This window comes from Balaenoptera ricei, chromosome 4 (genome assembly GCF_028023285.1).
Source record: "Balaenoptera ricei isolate mBalRic1 chromosome 4, mBalRic1.hap2, whole genome shotgun sequence".
In the NCBI taxonomy this organism is placed as follows: Eukaryota; Metazoa; Chordata; class Mammalia; order Artiodactyla; family Balaenopteridae; genus Balaenoptera; species Balaenoptera ricei.
The window spans coordinates 6,677,818-6,698,625 of NC_082642.1; the positions used below are offsets into that span (position 1 = coordinate 6,677,818).

General features: G+C 37.4%; 1 pseudogene; it reads left to right on the forward strand.

Annotated features, from left to right (window-relative positions):
• Positions 1 to 19,791: 19,791 nt before the first annotated feature.
• Positions 19,792 to 20,313, forward strand: LOC132365170 (ferritin light chain-like; annotated as a pseudogene).
• The last annotated feature ends 495 nt before the right edge of the window (positions 20,314 to 20,808 follow it).

The window sequence follows — 20,808 nt, forward strand, 5'->3', positions numbered from 1 at the left end:
ACTCAGGTGAGTCTTACCCCACTCACAGGCCATGTCCCAGGCTCAGAGATACTGAGGGTCCACTGCTAACACTTGGCCTTGAGCCGAACGTTTGAGTCCTTGCATCATTACTTGCCTGTTTGTTTCAAGCATGGTGTCCCTTAACGGTTTATAGCACCTGAGGATGGTGGGGGCAGTGGTCTTTTATCCCCCAACCCTGTGTACCCACACCCTTTCCTCAATATCTACATCCTGCTTCCAGCTGTATCAAAAAAGCCACCACAACTATCCAATGTTGCTTCAGCTGATGGAACAAAATCAGCTGCTACATACAACTCTGCTAAATACAGTTGCGTGCATTTGCTGTGATGTTACAACATGAAGTCTGTGCACATATTGCCCTGTAGCCTGAATAGCTTTCATACTCTTGTCTAATTTCCATGTCCTTTCATCAGACTCCTCAGGAAAGCCTTCCCTGGTTCCTCCTGCATTTCCCTCCAGAGGCCCGGTCTTCTTTGGAGTCACCCTTCGTTTATACCTCTTTTGATAGTAATGATGATACTGTATTTCTAATTATTACTTCATGAGTCTGTCTTGCCCTCCAAACTATGAAGTTCTTCAGAGCTATCTTTATATCTCCAACAATTTATCACCATACTTGGTCCATATTAAGTACTTAATAAATATTTGTTGAGTTAATGAATGAAGAAGAAAACCAAGAAGCACAGACCCAAGTGATTTTGCAAAGTTTTAAAATGAATAACTTCAAATCATCTAAACAATGCTTCAGAACGAAAAAATGTTATTTGAATCTACCACCAAATTTTATTGATTTCCTTATGGAAAACATGTGCTGTGTTCAAAGTCAAAGGAGCTTTAATACAGATCCTCCTTCATAATACTTTGGAAGCAACATTGACAATGAGGAGATGGTGAAATGTTGTTACATTATAAATAAGGCTAAAAATATATGCCTGATGTCATTTAGCATTTGGGTCCTCCAAGAACCAAAAGTAGCCATGTGTGACATTTAAACGTAACATCTGCTCTTTCACCCTGTTCATTGGGCTATTTGTGAAACATTCTAGTTTATTTCTTCAAAGTAAAGTGAGCAGGAGTAGGATTCCTTTGTTGAGAGTACATTTGTTAGGCCGTAGAGGTGCTGTTGTCTGTGGAAATCAGATGACTGATGGTGGCACTGGAGGAGCCACAGGTAGGTGGAGAGAATAATTTTGTTCCCCTGTGACTTTTCCTCATGCTGACCTTCCTTCTCCTGAACTGGGAACTCTTGGCATAGTTTCTGGTCCCCCTTCCCCAGGTAGCTCATTCTCACTCTCTAGTCCATTCCCTTCCCAAGCCCTACTACAGCAGCTATCTTTAACTGAAGAGACGTTTGGTTTTAGACATCCTAAAAATGAAGATGCTCTTCTAAATAAAACATCCTCCAAGTAACTGTCAAAGAAAAAATACGAAATCAAAAGAAACACCAAAAACTTAAAGCAACTGGAATTTTTCCCATGTGGATTTAATGGTTTTTGAATTTTCTTCTAAATTATACATTTTCTTCAGAGAAGCTCAGATTATCATCTTCCAGGGTCAAGGCAAACTTTGGTGGGAAGCCTAACACTGTCTAAAGAAATTCTCCTTCAACTTGCTCCTTCATGGCCTACATTCCACAATTAGATGTTCATTTGTTGGCTTAAAATTTTAGAGACTTCTTTGTCTATTTAAAAATCTGTAAGAGTGTTTATGTATCACGACCTAACAGAGATACCTCAAAGTGAAGAGATCTGTCATATCTATTTCTGAGACCAAAAGACACTGGTGGTGATTGCAGGGGATTGAGTAGAGGATGGGGGATACAAAAGAGTATGGGGGGGGGCTGCTATCTGGGCCTGCTGGGAGTGAGGGAATTAAGAGAAGTCTTCAGGTCAATTTCTTTTATCTCACAATTTCCCCCAGCCCAGTCCTACTCAGAATTTGTACAAAAAATTTTCACCATATGTTCTTTGATTCCTTTTGCTAGCAATTGCCTCCAAATATCAAAATGTTTTGGTATTCTTTAAGATCTTAATGCTCTTTAAAGATATTTTTTATTAACTGTAGCACATGAATCCAAGTTGAGACAGAGACCAAAAGTCATGATGGGCATTCTCAGTGAATGCAGAATAAGATTGACAAACAGTAAAAATGGGAGAAAGAAAAAGATGCAGCAATCATGTCACAAGCTATACACAGCTACGTGTTTTCCGACAGAAATAAATTCTACCAACCATTGTGTGTCTGCAAGCAGAGAAGGGAGGCATGAGTCAGAGATTCATTGTTATCAAATTGCTACTAGTTCGACCAAAAACTCCAGTGTGATTCAATTATCTACACTTCCCTATTCCTAATATCAGAAATACATTCAGCAAATTAAGGCCTTGAAAATGTATTTGCTGCCCCTCTAAAGTCTTTCCATTCTTCCTCTTCTCTCTTCCAACCCTCTAGCCCTGCCCTAAATTCCTTCCTTCTGTTTATTCATTACTAGGGCTAATGCTTTAATGTTCTTTATTATCCATGAATTATCTGACAAAAAAAACTGGGTATGGTTAAAATTAAGTTCCTCTGAAACAGTTCCAAAATACTGCACATAGAATTTAAGTAGGCTAATAAATACTTGGAATATCTGCCATCTTTAAGATATTACAAATGAAGGCTACAGGAACTTATGGTCTAGTGAGGAACTTACAATCTAGAAGGAAATGATAGCCTAGTGAGAGAGGAAGACAAAGCAATGTGGCTTTGCAATGGAAGAGGAACAAAGCACGATAGGAGCACCAAGGAGAGAGGTGCTATTTCTGTCAAAAAGGAGAAGGGAAATCCTCCTAAAGAAGGGAGATGATGGCTAATTGAAATAACCACTGGTTTTGAATAATAATTTTAAAAAGTACTTATGAACTAGATCCTTCTCTACATATAAGTTTTAGCAAAACATTAAATGTCAGGGAGGGAGGTTACATAAACTACTAAACGAAGACTAATTTACTTTTGCTATGACATTTGTTAATAACAACACTTTTCTGAAAGGCCATGTCCAAGTTAAATGCTTGTAGAGGGTGAGTTAAAAAGTAATATACAAGTAAACCTTGTAGACTTATACAACATCAGCATCTTTGAAAACTGTTCCAATGTCAAATTTAAGTGCCAAGACTAAGAGAGGCAGCAGGTGTCCTGGCTTTGCCAATGGAGGGACTTGAGTTCAAATCCCAGCTCTGCCACTTGTTAGTCCTATGACCTTTGATTCAGGTACTTTTTTGTTTTCTCAAAAGTTTTAGTTCTTTTCTCCTAGTAGAGAAATGTTATATAGATCTTACTATTGTACACACATAAATGAAGTTTCTGGGGAAAAAAATCACTGTTTAGTCACAAATAACTTTGTTAATTTCTTTCACTATAAAAATCAATCCCCCTCCCCTCACTGTATAAGTTACAATTATATGCACAGGAAGATTGGCTTGTAATCCTACTGAGTGAAAATTTTACTAATAAATTTCTCACATAATTCATAGATAGTAAAGAACATTAGAGCACTACCCTTGGAAAAGAAGAGTCAGAAGGAAGGAATTGATTCAGGGTCTGAGGATTAGAGGAGAGAAGAGGAAGTCTGGAAAGCCTTGAGAGAGTCAGCAGAAGAAACTATTCATAGGTCCTTTAAGGGTTTTTCTTAATTCCCATATTTTTCCTAAAGATTTTCTATACATACCTGCCAAATATGAATTTCAAGTTGCTCTCTGTATGTTAGTATTCTTGATTTGTGTGCCTGTTTGACTCTTCAAGGGCTTTCATATTTATAATCACACTCATGACACCACAATGAATCTGGGCAGTGATTATTACCACCTACCTAACACTCCACCAGCAAACTAAGTCCAACGCTGACTGAGTTTCCCTAGCACTGAGCTCACTAGTAGAAGAGCCCAGTCTTAACTCAGATTTCATAATTCTAGTTGCTAGGCACTCTTATCTTCAAGCTTGTGAGGTTCCCCTCTTCACCTTTTCTAATGACGATATCATCCGTTTTGTCCTGGACATAATGCCAAGTGCTTTGCATGCAGTCTCTTGAATACCTAGAACCTCACTGCAAGTTAGGAAGGAGTATGCTTACTTTACAAATGAGGAACTAATGAGGCTCAGAGAGACTAAAAAACTTGTCCGAAATCACACAGTTAGTGAACGCCAGAGCCAAGATGCAAACCCAGATACATTATTTAATATGCATTTCAAACGTCTTTTCCAAACAAATCTTGTTGAAGTTTTGTTCTCCATTAAAACTCCATAGCTTTCTGTGTCTCCTCTTTGGAATGAAGTCTACAAACACCCTCTCTTCCCTACCCACCATTCCACTATAAAGTCCTAAAGACCAGTGGTTGGCTTACTCTACATTTAGTACCATGCCTACCACTGTAACAGCTCAGATATATTTTTAAGTAAGCAGCACTACCCTTCAGAAAGCCATTCCAAATAAACCAAAGCCAAGCCTGTGACTCCAGCACTTAACTCCCATTGAAAATTAGTAAATGACAGGTTGCATCTGAATTAGTAGGATGTTCACCTCCACAGGAAGCAAATAGGTAGCCTCCTTTTATTTGCCAGTGAAATGAGAAAAAGTGATGACTTATACTTCCTTTGATGCTCACTCTTATCAGTCTTTGAAGTTGGCTTTCCACTGAAGGAGGCAAGACCTAGTATGACTAGGCAACAGCAGAAACTTCTAGATGGTGATATTTTTTAATCCTAATTATTTGATAAAGAAGATTAAAGTAACTCATGGTTTCAAAATTTGTTTATGGCCTTGAGGTCCTCTCAGTTTTCATCAAATCAGTTTAGTCTCTTCTGTAGCTCTAAGGGAAATTCTGGTTAGGGCAGATCTCTCTGTGGATTTAATCTCCATATGCTTTTCTTCCATTAATGTTCATAGGTGTCTACTGTTTTTCCTGGAAGCTCAGAGCAAGAGTACCAAAGCCTCAGAGATGGCAAAAGTTCATCATTTGAACATCGTTTTTCAAGGGGAGGAAATAAACTCATGCTAACAGAGTATCCTCTGTCATAAAGTTTCAAATGGTAAGTTTCAAAACAAAATGAAAAGTTTTCATTGTTTCTTGAGGAAATAAATAAGGTCACAGAACAGACAGCTTAATCTTTTGTTGGTCAGATGTATTTGAGGATGTATATAAATTTGTCTCAAATGCTTAATAACCCTTAGGCACCAGAAACTTAGGATAAGCTGTTTTGATGGGCTGACATTTGGGATGTGATTCACTAAGACAAGCAGACCATTAAGATGAATTTCTAATGTATGCTAAATAAAGATGATGGAGTCTGAAAATCTGGAGAAGCATTTAGCACTACTATTCCTTAAATGTCAGTATGTGCCCAAGTCCCCTCTCTGGAAATACTACAGGTGAAAATTTCATCAATGACTGTTCATGTCTGCCTCAGTGCCAAGAATATATAAGCTCTCATTCATGTGGACAACATCTCTTGAAGAGAAGGAAACTAACTTCGAATGGTTTAGTAATCACCTCAAAAGCACATCCATCAAAGTGAATCAGGCTGAAGGTTTAGAGAAATATCTCTTGTTGTTGTTGCTTTGTTCAAATGAGCAGAACACTTTCCCCCCAGAAATCTGAAAAGCTGGATCCCTCACATCCTTCAAACCTCTCCTGAAAGTCACCTTCCCAATGACACCTTACCCCACCACCCTATTTAAAGCTGTAACCCTTCCCCAACCACCATCCACTTTCTTTCCCTGCTTGCTTTTCTCAAAAGCACTTATTACCAGCTGACAAACTACATATTTCACTGTTTTATAGCATCTCTGATTCCCTCAACCAAAATGCAAACTCCATGAGGGCAGGATTTTTTCCTGCTGTATCCCCCATGCCTAGAATAGTTGCTTTGGCAGATATAGGCACTCAGTAAGTATTTGAGTAAATGTGTTACTGAATAAATAATCTAGGCTTGGAATCTTAATAAAAGTGAAGCCATAAATTCAGAGATGTCAAGCAATAATAGCTTTTCCTGTAATTTTCATAGGCCAGAATTTATCTTTAGTAAAACCACAGATTGCTTATTTTTAATGTATATGCTTGCAGTTCACACAGTTGGGGAGCTGTATACAAAACAGAATGTTTCAGGAGTGAAAACATGGCTTGTGAAATTTATCCTTTCTTTTTTTATTATTATCTCTCAAGCAGTTGCTGGTGGTGACAACTTGAGTATTCAAATACGTGGTGCTTTCTATGCTGGAGCTTAGGAAGAGTAGCTTTTTTGTAGAAATGTAGGAAAAACACTATAGGATGGAGAGAAAAGTCACTCTAAAATTCTGTGCCTGAGTTTCTCAGGTTGTAAAACCCTTTCTCTGGAAAGGGGATGCTGTGAGTAAAAGAAAATCAATTTGAAAAATATAAATACTAGATATTATTGCTGTGAAGTTTTACACTTATTATTAATAAAGTTATGTACTTTGGCAACATGTTAACATTTAACACTTAATTTAGGAAAATGTTGGACCATAGTGAAAACTATCCAATGTTTGAAAACATATGCTTCTAGTGACTTTGTCTTGAAGAGAAGATTGAGAAAGGCAATTCTGACTTTCCTATGGTTGGATTTTCTGAAAACAACTTATCCAATCTACAAATATAAAAAGAATTTAACATGTCTTAAGTTCGATCAAAATGAATGGCAAGTAAAGTTAGCTATCAATTTAAGATTTAGTCCACTATTTTAAATAATCAAATTATACAGTTCAGGTTTTTCTGTGAAAGTTCTAAAATAATAGGGACCTACCTATCTATACGTCCATCCCTGAATAAAAATGAACCTAGAATTATAAACTGTAGTATATCTATATCAAGAAACATGAGAACTGACAATTCTAATAAATACATTCACTGTTGCCATGCCATGGTGAAAACTTTAGCCGACTCTGGTACACAAATATTTGGGGTTTCCTGTCTTCGGTAGAATGGCTGGCTCTGAGAAACCTCAAAATGTGTTGGGGCCTTAAGATCCCCACCCCCTTCCAGATTGGTTCTGCTACAGAAAAAACTACTGCATGTGGTCTTGGCCACCCTGTATTCCCTGGGACTCAGTTTCCGTTTATGTAAAAGGAAACAGATGAATTATATTATCACAGAAACATCAGAGAATGTTAGAACTAAAGGAGATTTGGGGACCTTTTAGCCTAACACGTGTGCATTATAGAAGAAAGAAATTCTGAAGTGCCTGTATCTGTTGGATGTGCTAATTCTATTACTAATCTTTCTAGTCAGATTTTTATAGTAACTTCTCACTCCCTCCCCCAAAATGAAATGAACCTAAGCTTTCTATTTAAAAAACATCACAAAAGATATTATCTAAAATAAGAAAGATTATTGGGAGTAAATTTATGACCTATGACTAGCAATGTTATTTATTTTCTTTTGAATTTTATTTATTTTTTTATACAGCAGGTTCTTATTAGTGATCGATTTTATACATATTAGTGTATACATGTCAATCCCAATCTCTCAAATCATCACACCACCACCCACACCCACCACCACTTTCCCCCCTTGGTGTCCATACATTTGTTCTCTACATCTGTGTCTCATTTTCTGCCCTGCAAACTGGTTCATCTGTACCATTCTTCTAGGTTCCACATATATCCGTTAATATGCGGTATATGTTTTTCTCTTTCTGACTTACTTCACTCTGTATGACAGTCTCTAGATACATCCACGTCTCTACAAATGACCCAATTTCGTCCCTTTTTATGGCTGAGTAATATTCCATTGTATATATGTACCACATCTTCTTTATCCATTCATCTGTCGATGGGCATTTAGGTTGCTTCCATGACCTGGCTATTGTAAATAGTGCTGCAATGAACATTGGGGTGCATGTGTCTTTTTGAATTATGTTTTTTTCTGGATATATGGCCAGTAGTGGGATTGCTGGGTCATATGGTAATTCTATTTTTAGTTTAAAGGACACTCCATAATGTTATCCATAGTGGCTGTATCAAGTTACATTCCCACCAACAGTGCAAGAGGGTTCCCTTTTCTCCACACCATCTCCAGCATTTATTGTTTGTAGATTTTTTAATGATGGCCATTCTAACTGGTGTGAGGTGATACCTCATTGTAGTTTTGATTTGCATTTCTCTAATAATTAGTGATATTGAGCAGCTTTTCACGTGCTTCTTGGTCATCTGTATGTCTTCTTTGGAGAAATATCTATTTAAATCTTCTGCCCAATTATTGACTGGGTTGTTTGTTTTTTTATTATTGAGCTGCATGACCTGTTTATATATTTTGGAGATTAATCCTTTGTCCGTTGATTGGTTTGCAAATATTTTCTGCCATTCTGAAGGTTGTCTTTTCGGCTTGTTTGTAGCTTCCTTTGCTTTGCAAAAGCTTTTAAGTTTCATTAGGTCCCATTTGTTTATTTTTGTTTTTATTTCCATTACTCTAGGAGGTAGATCAAAAAAGATCTTGCTGTGATTTATGTCAAAGAGTGTTCTTCCTATGTTTTCCTCTAAGAGTTTTATAGTGTCCAGTCTTATATTTAGGTCTCTAACCCATTTTGAGTTTATTTTTGTGTATGCTGTTAGGGAGTGTTCTAATTTCATTCTTTTACATGTAGCTGTCCAGTTTTCCCAGCACCACTTATTAAAGAGGCTGTCTTTTCTCCATTGTATATCCTTGCCTCCTTTGTCATAGATTAGTTGACCATAGGTGCGTGGATTTATCTCTGGGCTTTCTATCCTGTTCCATTGATCTATATTTCTGTTTTTGTGCCAGAACCATATTGTCTTGATTACTGTAGCTTTGTAGTATAGTCTGAAGTCAGGGAGTCTGATTCCTCTGGCTCCGTTTTTTTCCCTCAAGACTGCTTTGGCTATTCCGGGTCTTTTGTGTCTCCATACAAATTTTAAGATTTTTTTGTTCTAGTTCTGTAAAAAATGCCATCGGTAATTTGATAGGGATTGTACTGAATCTGTAGATTGCTTTGGGTAGTATAGTCATTTTCACAGTGTTGATTCTTCCAATCTAATAACATGGTATATCTCTCCATCTGTTTGTATCATCTTTAATTTCTTTCATCAGTGTCTTATAGTTTTTTTTTTTTTGAATTTTTTATTTATTTTAATTAATTTATTTATTTATTAATTTATTCATTTATGGTTGCGTTGGGTCTTCGTTTCTGTGTGAGGGCTTTCTCTAGTTGCGGCAAGAGGGGGCCACTCTTCATCACGGTGCGCGGGCCTCTCACTATCACGGCCTCTCTTATTGCGGAGCACAGGCTCCAGATGCGCAGGCTCAGCAATTGTGGCTCACGGGCCCAGTCCCTCCGCGGCATGTGGGATCCTCCCAGACCAGGGCTTGAACCCATGTCCCCTGCATTGGCAGGCAGATTCCCAACCACTGCGCCACCAGGGAAGCCCCTATAGTTTTCTGCATACAGGTCTTTTGTCTCCCTAGGTAGGTTTATTCCTAGGTATTTTATTCTTTTTGTTGCAATGGTAAATGGGAGTGTTTCCTTAATTTCTCTTTCAGATTTTTCATCATTAGTGTATAGGAATGCAAGAGATTTCTGTGCATTAATTTTGTATCCTGCAACTTTACCAAATTCATTGATTAGGTCTAGTAGTTTTCTGGTGACATCTTTAGGATTCTCTATGTATAGTATCATGTCATCTGCAAACAGTGACAGTTTTACTTCTTCTTTTCCGATTTGGATTCCTTTTATTTCTTTTTCTTCTCTGATTGCCATGGCTAGGACTTCCAAAACTATGTTGAATAATAGTGGTGACAGTGGACATCCTTGTGTTGTTCCTGATCTTAGAGGAAATGCTTTCAGTTTTCCACCATTGAGAATGATGCTTGCTGTGGGTTTGTCATATATGGCCTTCATTATGTTGAGGTAGGTTCCCTCTAGGCCCACTTTCTGGAGAGCTTTTATCATAAATGGGTGTTGAATTTTGTCAACATCTTTTTCTGCATCTATTGAGATGATCATATGGTTTTTATTCTTCAATTTGTTAATATGGTGTATCACATTGATTGATTTGCGTATATTGATGAATCCTTGCATCTCTGGGATAAATCCCACTTGATCATGGTGTATGATCCTTTTAATGTGTTGTTGGATTCTGTTTGCTGGTATTTTGTTGAGGATTTTTGCATGTATATTCATCAGTGATTTGGGTCTGTAATTTTCTTTTTTTGTAGTATCTTTGTCTGGTTTTGGCATCAGGGTGATGGTGGCCTCATAGAATGAGTTTGGGAGTGTTCCTTCCTCTGCAATATTTTGGAAGAGTTTGAGAAGGATGGGTGTTAATTCTTCTCTAAATGTTTGCTAGAATTCACCTGTGAAGCCATCTGGTCCTGGACTTTTGTTTGTTGGAAGAATTTTAATCACAGTTTCAATTTCATTACTTGTGATTGGTCTGTTTATATTTTCTATTTCTTCCTGGTTCAGTCTTAGAAGATTATACCTTTCTAAGAATTTGTTCATTTCTTCCAGGGTGTCCATTTTATTGGCATAGAGTTGCTTGCAGTAGTCTATGATGATGCTTTGTATTTCTGTGGTGTCCTTTGTAACTTCTCCTTTTTTATTTCTAATTTTATTGATTTGAGTCCTCTCCCTCTTTTTCTTGATGAGTCTGGCTAATGGTTTATCTATTTTGTTTATCTTCTCAAAGAACCAGCTTTTAGTTTTATTGATCTTTGCTACTGTTTTCTTTGTTTCTATTTCATTTATTTCTGCTCTGATCTTTATGACTTCCTTCTTTCTACTAACTTTGAGTTTTGTTTGTTCTTCTTTTTCTAGTTCATTTAGGTGTAAGGTTAGATTATTTATTTGAGATTTTTCTTGTTTCTTGAGGTAGGCTTGTATTGCTATAAACTTCCCTGTTAGAACTGCTTTTGCTGCATCCCATAGGTTTTGGATAGTCGTGTTTCTGTTGTAATTTGTCTCTAGGTATTTTTTGACTTCCTCTTTGATTTCTTCAGTGATCTCTTGGTTATTTAATAATGTATTGTTTAGCCTCCATGTGTTTGTGTTTTTTATATTTTTTTCCCTGTAATTGATTTCTAATCTCATAGCATTGTGGTCAGAAAAGATGCTTGATATGACTTCAATTTTCTTAAAAGTTACTGATGCTGATTTGTGACCCAAGATGTGATCTATCCTGGAGAATGTTCCATGTGCACTTGAGAAGAAAGTGTAATCTGCTGTTTTTTGATCCAATGTCCTATAAATATCAATTAAATCTATCTGGTCTATTGTGTCATTAAAGCCTGTGTTTCCTTATTAATTTTCTGTTTGGATGATCTGTCCATTGGTGTAAGTGAGGTGTTAAAGTCCCCCACTATTATTGTGTTACTGTCGATTTCCTCTTTTAGAGCTGTTAGCAGTTGCCTTATGTATTGAGGTGCTCCTATGTTGGGTGCATATATATTTATAAATGTTATATCTTCTTCTTGGATTGATCCCTTGATCATCATGTAGTGTCCTTCCTTGTCTCTTGTAACAGTCTTTATTTTAAAGTCTATGTTATCTATTATGAGTATTGCTACTCCAGCTTTCTTTTGATTTCCATTTGCATGGTATATCTTTTTCCATCCCCTCACTTTCAGTCTGTAAGTGTTCCTAGGTCTGAAGTGGGTCTCTTGTAGACAGCATATATATGGGTCTTGTTTTTGTATCCATTCAGGCAGTCTGTGTCTTTTGGTTGGAGCATTTAATCCATTCACAGTTAAGGTAAGTGTCAATATGTATGTGCCTATTATCAATTTCTTAATTGTTTTGGGTTTGTTTTTGTAGGTCCTTTTCTTCTCTTGTGTTTCCCACTTAAAGAAGTTCCTTTAGCATTTGTTGTAGAGCTGGTTTGGTGGTGCTGAATTCTCTTAACTTTTGCTTGTATGTAAAGCTTTTGATTTCTCTCTCGAATCTGAATGAGATCCTTGCAGGGTAGAGTAGTCTTGGTTGTAGGTTCTTCCCTTTCATCACTTTAAATATGTCATGCCACTCCCTTCTGGCTTGTAGAGTTTCTGCTGAGAAATCAGCTGTTAACCTCATGTGAGTTCCCTTGTATATTATTTGTCATTTTTCCCTTGTTTCTTTCAATAACTTTTCTTTGTCTTTAATTTTTGTCAGTTTGATTACTATGTGTCTAGGCATGTTTCTCCTTGGGTTTATATTGCCTGGGACTCTCTGTGCTTTCTGGACTTGGGTGGCTATTTCCTTTCCCATGTTAGGGAAGTTTTCGACCATAATCTCTTCAAACATTTTCTCGGGTCCTTTCTCTCTCTCTTCTCCTTCTGCAACCCCTATAATGTGAATGTTGTTGCGTTTAATGTTGTCCCAGAGGTCTCTTAGGCTGTCTTCATTTCTTTTCATTTTTTTTTCTTTATTCTGTTTTGCAGCAGTGAATTCCACCATTCTGTCCTCCAGGTCACTTATCCGTTCTTTGGCCTGAGTTATTCTGCTATTGATTCCTTCTAGTGTATTTTTCATTTCAGTTATTGTATTGTTCATCTCTGTTTGTTTGTTGTTTAATTCTTCTAGGTGTTTGTTCTTTAATTCTTCTAGGTCTTTCTTTGTTAAACATTTCTTGCATCTTCTTGATGTTTGCCTCCATTCTTTTTCCAAGGTCCTGGATCATCTTCACTATCATTATTCTGAATTCTTTTTCTGAAGGGTTGCCTATCTCCCCTTCATTTAGTTGTTTTTCTGTGGTTTTATCTTGTTCCTTCATCTGGTACATAGCCCTCGGCCTTTTCATCTTGTCTATCTTTCTGGGAATGTGGTTTCTGTTCCACAGGCTGCAGGATGTAGTTCTTCTTGCTTCTGCTGTCTGCCCTCTGGTGGATGAGGCTATCTATGAGGCTTGTGCAATTTTCCTGATGGGAGGGACTGGTGGTGGGTAGAACTGGGTGTTGCTCTGGTGGGCAGAGCTCAGTAAAACTTTAATCTGCTTGACTGCTGATGGGTGGGGCTGGATTCCCTCCCTGTTGGTTGTTTGGCCTGAGGTGACCCAGCACTGGAGCCTACCCTTTGGTGGGGCTAATGGCGGACTCTGGGAGGGCTCACACCAATGAGTACTTCTCAGAACCTCTCTTGCCAATGTCCTTGTCCTTATGGTGAGCCACAGCCACCTCCCGCCTCTGCAGGAGATCCTCCAACACTAGCAGGTAGGTCTGGTTCAATCTCCTATGGGGTCACTGCTCCTTCCCCTGGGTCCCGATGTGCACACGACTTTGTGTGTGCCCTCCAAGAGTGGAGTCTCTGTTTCCCCCAGTCCTGTCGAAGTCCTGCAATCAAATCCTGCTCTACTTCAAAGTCTGATTCTCTAGAATTTCTTCCTTCCATTGCCGGACCCCCAGGTTGGGAAGCCTGACGTGGGGCTCAGAACCTTCCCTCCAGTGGGTGGACTTCTGTGGTATAAGTGTTCTCCAGTTTGTGAGTCACCCACCCAGCAGTTATGGGATTTGATTTTATTGTGATTGTGCCCCTCCTACTATCTCATTGTGGCTTCTCCTTTGTCTTTGGATGTGGGGTATCTTTTCTGGTGAGTTCCAGTGTCTTCCTGTTGATGATTGCTAAGCAGTTAGTTGTGATTCTGGTGTTCTCGCAAGAGGGTGTGAGAGCACGTCCTTCTACTCCGCCATCTTGAACCAATCTCCAGCAATGTTATTCTTAATCATTCCCTCAATTTGAAATATTTTTCACTTGCCTAAGAATGAGAAATGGGTACACTTTAAAATGTAACTATATATCATATATACTCCAATTAATACTTCTTGGGGAGCAAGAGTTGATGACAAAATTTACTGAACCTCTATTATTTGGGAAGCATTTTACATTCATTATTTTATTCAGTCCTTTAATCAATGGTAACTGTCATCATTTCCATTTTGTAAATTCAGTATCATGGCAGTTAAATAATTTGTCCTAAAATAGATTACCAAGCAAGTGAATTGCAAAGCTGGGATTCAATATCTAGTCTTACTGGCCTCAAAGCTTAGGGACTTTTCACTATTCTACATGGTCTGACTAAAGAGAAAATTTTGTTTTATAATTCTTAGGTAGACTAGAGTTATCCACTTTTGGATAAAAGCCACTTAATAACTCAGTGACTTGACAATGCACAGAGAGAGCAGAATGTCTGGGTCAACATGGAGCAGTTCCTCATTTGGATCTCTCTTTCCCACCAAAATAGAAATAAGGGATAGAATATTTAAGCGTTAAAAGGTATAGGACCACACTCAAAAATAGAAAGGGAAAATCTTCATTTTACAGAAGCAGAGGGAGCCCAGAGCAATAGCAGAGATTACAGTATTATAACCCAGATGGAGTCATAACCATATATATGTACTAGAGATGGTGCTTTAGGGACTGTAGGTATGGAACTCAAATCGGCCACACACATAGCAGGAAACAGGAAACAGCTCCCCATGTGAGCCCAGGAAGTAGGACCATACTGCCTGCCTATTTAAAAGAGCTGAAATAGCTCTACACACTTACACAGTTACAATTAGAGACATTCCATTTGAGTACAAAAAGACTGCATGATATCTGCACCCATACTGATGCATAACTGCCATAGTTGCTGAAACAACATTTGATAAAATTTAATATCTATCCTGGGTTAAAACCATTCATAAAATAACAACAGATGGATATTTTCTAGTTATTTTAAAATACAAAATCCATCAGCAAGCTTAATAGGAAACAACTAGAAGATGAAAACTGGCTTCTAGCTAACACACTTAGACAAAGAAGAAAGAGAGAAAGAAAGGAAAGAAATATATGTTGTAAAACTTGGAGGAAAAAGGCAAAATTAACGTTACTTGCACATGATAGCGTTGTAGTACTTGAAAAGCCACGAGATTCAAAATCAAAACTATTACAAGCTATACGAAGTTTTAGGTACAAATATAAACAGCCTTCAATAAAAAAATACAACCATTAAAAAACATAATATATACAATATGTTTAGACAAAGATAATATAGCTACATAATAATTAGCAAAAATTGAAAATATTCTAAGAAGAAAATTTTAGAATGCTCCTGAAAGACAGAAAAACACTTGATCAAAAGAAAAACTTACCTCTCCTTACACAAGGTTTATAGCATAAGGTTACTAATTTTCCAAAAATTAGTCTGCAGGTCTAAAGCATCCCAACAAAATAAGAACTTATTTTCTTTGGAAATAAACAAGCTGATTCAAAAGTTCATATGAAGAAATAAACAAGCAGTAATAGTCACTAAATCATAATATTTATGTTATAGAATTAACTGTGCCCTCCCTAATTCATGTTCATAGGGTTGAAGCCCTAACCTGCAATACCTTAGAATGTGACTATATTTGGAGATAAAGCCTTTAAAGTGGTAATTAAGTTAAAATGAGTCTTCTAGGGTGGGCCCTAATCCAATCTGACTGGTGTCCTTATAAAAACAGATTAGGATACATCAGGGATATTCATATATAGACGAAAGGACATATAAGGCCAATGCAAGATGGTGACACCAGGGATATTCATATATAGACGAAAGGACATATAAGGCCAATGCAAGAAGGTGACCATCTACAAGGCAAGGAAAGGGGCCTCAGGAGAAAGCAAACCTGTCCACACCTTGATCTTTGACTTCTGGCCTCCAGAATTGTTAGAAAATGAATTTGTTGTTTAAGCCAGCCACTCTGTGATCTTTTGTTATGTCAGTCCTAGCAGACTAACACAATTTAACCCACAAGCCCCTCTGAGTTCAGTAACACTCCTTACACAAATATTCATTGAAAATCTAGTAAGAGGCATATACTGGGATTGTTTCAGTAAGGAAAGCTTATCCCTGCAAGATTTTTAGGACCCGACAAACAGTTCTTTAAGCAATTTAATAATCTTCCATAAGGAGAAGTCTGGAGCTAGGAAGCCCAGAATTGGTTCCTCAACTCAAAGTCATCAAAAACCCAGCCTATTCATAACCTCTTGCTCAGCCATCTTCAGCTTTTGGGCTTTTTGGTGTTTATGCTATTGTAACCTCGATGAAACAACTCAGCTACCAGAGCTTCAGGCATGACTGTATCACATCAGCATCACAGACTACAAGAAAGAAGGAGAGCAAACCTCACAAGGCTATCTTTTTGATACATAAAGAAAAGCTTTCCCCCAACCCCCTAGCTGACTTTCTTTCATGCTTGGTAATATTAATGTGATATACAAATGCATCCATTCTTTCCACGCAAAATTACTGCACATAAGTATCAGGCAAATACTCTTTCTTATGAGTTATTAATAATCTGGCCCTGAATATTGGGCACAATCATTAATTATAGAGCTGAGAAGAGCTTCTTGCTTGAATTACTATAGGAATCACCCATGTGTCTTCTACCCACTGAAAACCCTGTTAAAATAACAGTAATTTGCTAAACTGGTTAGAGTAAATAATCCAACTCACAGTATTTTTCCTCCAGGTCTTCTCAGTTACCATATATAAATAAATCAGAGTATTTACTGCACATTCTCTAGATACAGATTTAGGTGACATGAGGGATATAAAAAGATTTTCCATGCACAAGATCCTTTCAGATTTATTAGGGAAATAAGACCTATGTTCAAAGAAAATGTGAGCAAGAATGAAATATTTCTATATAAGTAATACTTATATTTTAAATTGTCATTCTGTTTAGTTGGCAGTTTCCCAAACTTACACACCTGTTCCTTTAACCTACAATTCTCTTCCTTTCTCTCCCTCTTCCTCCATATGCTTTGAAACTCAGATCAAACATTAGCTCCGGTATAAAACTTTGTCCAACCATCCACATCCTCTTTGTGTACCCTCTGCAAAATGTTTCAACAGCACAAGCTATCAATTCTTGCGTGTATTTGTTTGCATGCTTGTCTCATCCAAGATTACACTCATTCAACTTTGTGTACCTGACAACTAGCACAACACTGGAAACAGAGGAGATCAACCAAATATGTGAATAAAACAATGGGAGTTTGACTATTTAAAAAGGAGACAAGAATACAATACTGTAAGGACCAAAAGAACTAAAGAAGCACAGGAGTCATTTGAGATCCCTTCATGGTGAAGGAATGAACTAGAACTAGAAGCATGCTTACCCTAAAAGAAAAATATCTGGTCTTTGAATTAATTTTAAGTTATTTGCAGTGAGAAATAAGATCATACTTTACTGTTCCTGGGCTAAAAACTTTGAAGACTAAATATATTTTCCTGCTTCTGTGCTAAACAAAACTGGGACTGGGCAAAAGCAACTTAGCAGCTTGCTATAGGAAATACTTGCTTTGGAAGATAAATCTATGAACCAACCAAAATAGCTTACTTATAAAGACTAATAGCTCACTTCAAGACCTTCTCCTTATCGTGTCCACCAAACCAAAGCTACTTTGTTATAAATTCTGCCAATCCCAGTTTCCTCCCTTGCAATATCAGCCTTAAAAATCACCTAGGGCTCTATATACTTGCTCCTGGGAATTCTCCCTTCACAGACCTGGCTAAAACTCTATCATACTGGTGTTCTTTCTTACTGTAAGTCTAACAAACTCAGATTTGCATGATCAACATGTGATTCTGATGGTCTTTTGGTGGAGCTAAAGGCCAATAGTAGCCTTAAAATGTATTTGACATATACCCAGCTTTGAAGAAAGTATATCCGATGTAGGAAAGCAACTTTTGTGTTATTTACCTTAGATTTTATTCTTCTCCCCAAATATGAGGAGGCATGAGTAATTTACAAAAACACAAAGTATTTTTGTTCATTTTTAAAGTGACAGCTAAAGTAATCAATTTTTTCCCTTGCTTCCTCTGTTAAGAATTATTTCCTCATATTTTCATACTCAATTTTATTGACTGGTATTACCTTAAAAATAACCATTTATTTCATTTATTTTTAACAGCTTTATTAGGGCCCAAGTATTTATTATAGGAAATGTACATTTCCTATAAAAGAATTCCCAAGACATAAAACCACTGCCTCCTTTTTAAAATGTTTTAACCTAATGAATGTCCATGAGAAAGAAAATATACTGTCACCATTCTATTACAGATGTTATTTATAGAAATTTTATATATTTCAGTTGCTTTACTATATCAAGTTACAACTGGTTGTCATCATCTCTGAAACCTGAAATCTATAATCTATGTTGGATGAATGAAACAAAAATGAAAAAAAAAATAGTAAAATAAATGCTTGGTAAATAAATAAATGGATAAATGAATGGTTATAAATTGACATAATTCCAGGAAGCCACAGGTGCCTAAGTATTTAAATGAATATGTTGTCATTTTAAGAATTACTGACTGCCAATATTTCTTTATCTGTTATCCTTCAAAAGGCTCATATCCATCCACCTTTGTGTGCTATTTTAATCACTATTTTTTATAGTCCATATGTTTTATTTTTCCATTTTCCTTTATTGTTTCCTTTTAGCATTACTTACTTGTTTCCTTTTGTAGTTTATTTGATCCATAAGGATCTTATAAAGAAAGTATTTTTAAAATTAATTCAGCATTGCTAGGTTCTCATTAACTTCATTTCATATGCTTAGCATAACTTTGACCTCTTATTTACACCTTAGTGCAAATTTCTTCACTTTCTTGGAGTTTAAGTAAAAAATGGTATACAACATTGTAAATCAACTATACTCCAATAACAATTAATTTTAAAAAGGTAGAATAATTAAAACACAGCATGGAACAATAAGGGAAGAAGTACTGTTTTTAGATACTAGTTGTAATAAGTGATAAAGAAATTTTAAAAAGGAAATTCTATATTTATATAGATGAGATAAATATAAAAATTCTAAAGGAAAAACACTAAATAAGAAGAAAGTAATGCATACATTAAAGACATATGAAAAAGTCCATTTAGGTGAATTAATTTTCATTGCTTTAAATCACAAGACAAAGTTTGGCATTCAGTCTTCTAAATAAAATGGTTTTTAGCTATGTCTTGATCAAATGTCACATTAGAGACTAGAACACCGTATGGCTCATAGTAGAGGCTCAATACATATGTTTCTTCAAATATATCTAACAAACTTACCAAAAATTGTGGTGTTAAAATTTTCTGTCCTCAGCAAATGTTAACAGATTACAGAAGGCCACAGGCTTCTGGATTAATGTATCATTAAGGGAACAGCTGCCACTATTTTTAGTGAGGTTCCTTTTCCAATGACATAAGCAAAATTATTAGGTTATAGGTTTTCTAATACCCAATATCAGCCTGATCATTTTCATTGATAAGAGCTAAGTTTTTACAAGTCCCCTTTCTCTGAAACCATCAAAGATTACAATGACTTCCCCTAACTGTTAAGGCCATTTGGAAAGCTGATATGTCTCAAAACCTCAGCAGGAACACTCCCATAGGTAATGGACTTTATTCAAAGAAGTCTGATTTCAATTCAATCCAAAAATCATTTCTTAGTTCTCATTGTGTGCAAAGCTTTGGACCAGGCACTGAGGGGCTATGGAGACCAGAAGACACAGAGGATGATCTTAAGGAACTTGCCCTCAAGGAGCTGGCCTTCAAGTAAAAGAATAATAAACACAAATAGGCAGTGCACTCAGCAGTCCCACAGATCTCTCTCTTTCTCCAACGATGTTTGGACGGAACAGACCCCAGGGACATCCCTTGCTCCAGTCTCTGACCACTCTCCAAACTTTTTTCCAGTCACAACCTTTGGAATCAGCCATTCACCTATCCTTCATCACCAGGACTAGCCAACACCATTTTTTGAGCTTAACTTATTACCGATCAACCATGAGCTCCCAGATTTGTCAGAATTATTCCACCGAGGTGGAGGTCGCCATCAACCGCCTGGTCAACATGCATCTGCAAGCCTCCTTTGGGCTTCTATTTCTACTGCGACTATATGGCTCTGAAGGGCATGGGCCACTTTTTCCGTGAATTGGCTGAGGAGAAGCGTGAGGGTGCCGACAGTCTCTTGAAAATGCAAAAGCAGTATGGTGGTCATGCCCTCTTCCAGGATGTGCAGAAGCCATCTCAAAATGAGTGGGGTAAAACCCAGGACACGATGGAAGCTGCCATTCTCATGGAGAAGAACCTGAACCAGGCCCTTTTGGATCTGCATGCCCTGGGTTCTGCCTGTGCAGGCTCCCACCTCTGTGACTTCCTAGAGAGCCACTTCCCAGATAAGGAGGTGAAACTCATCAAGATGGGTGACCACCTGACCAACCTCTGGAGGCTGGCTGATCTCTAGGCTTGCCTGAGCAAGAATCCCTTCGAAAGGCTCACCCTCAAGCACGACTAGGAGCCTCCGGAGCCCAGTGGCCTTTGAGGAGCCCTCTCTGGTGTCAGGGCTTCTGCCTGAAGCCCCTCTCTGCAGCCACTAGGCAGCTTTTTAACCACTCTGGAGCACTCTCCCCCAAACCTCGGACCAAATGGAAACAGTAAAGCTTTTTGAAGAAAAAAAAAAAAAAAAAGAAGAAACACAAATAACTGTAATTCAAAGTAAAGTGACATATTTGTACAAATGGAGATAAAAGAAATATGATTGGGAGACACAGGGAGAGAGGTTATGATCTCCAAAAGTGAAACTAGAAAAGCTTTCAGGATTTTCTAGTTACTGATTAAGTATTATGTCAAATACAATTGTGAGGAAGAGAGAGAAGATACTTTAGGCAAAACAGAGACAAAGATGTCTGCATGTGCATGGCTTGGACAGAGACGGTGAAGATTATGGAATATGGAAGGATATACTGCAAAGAAAAACTGGAAACGTGTCAGGGACGAGATTGTGAAGACC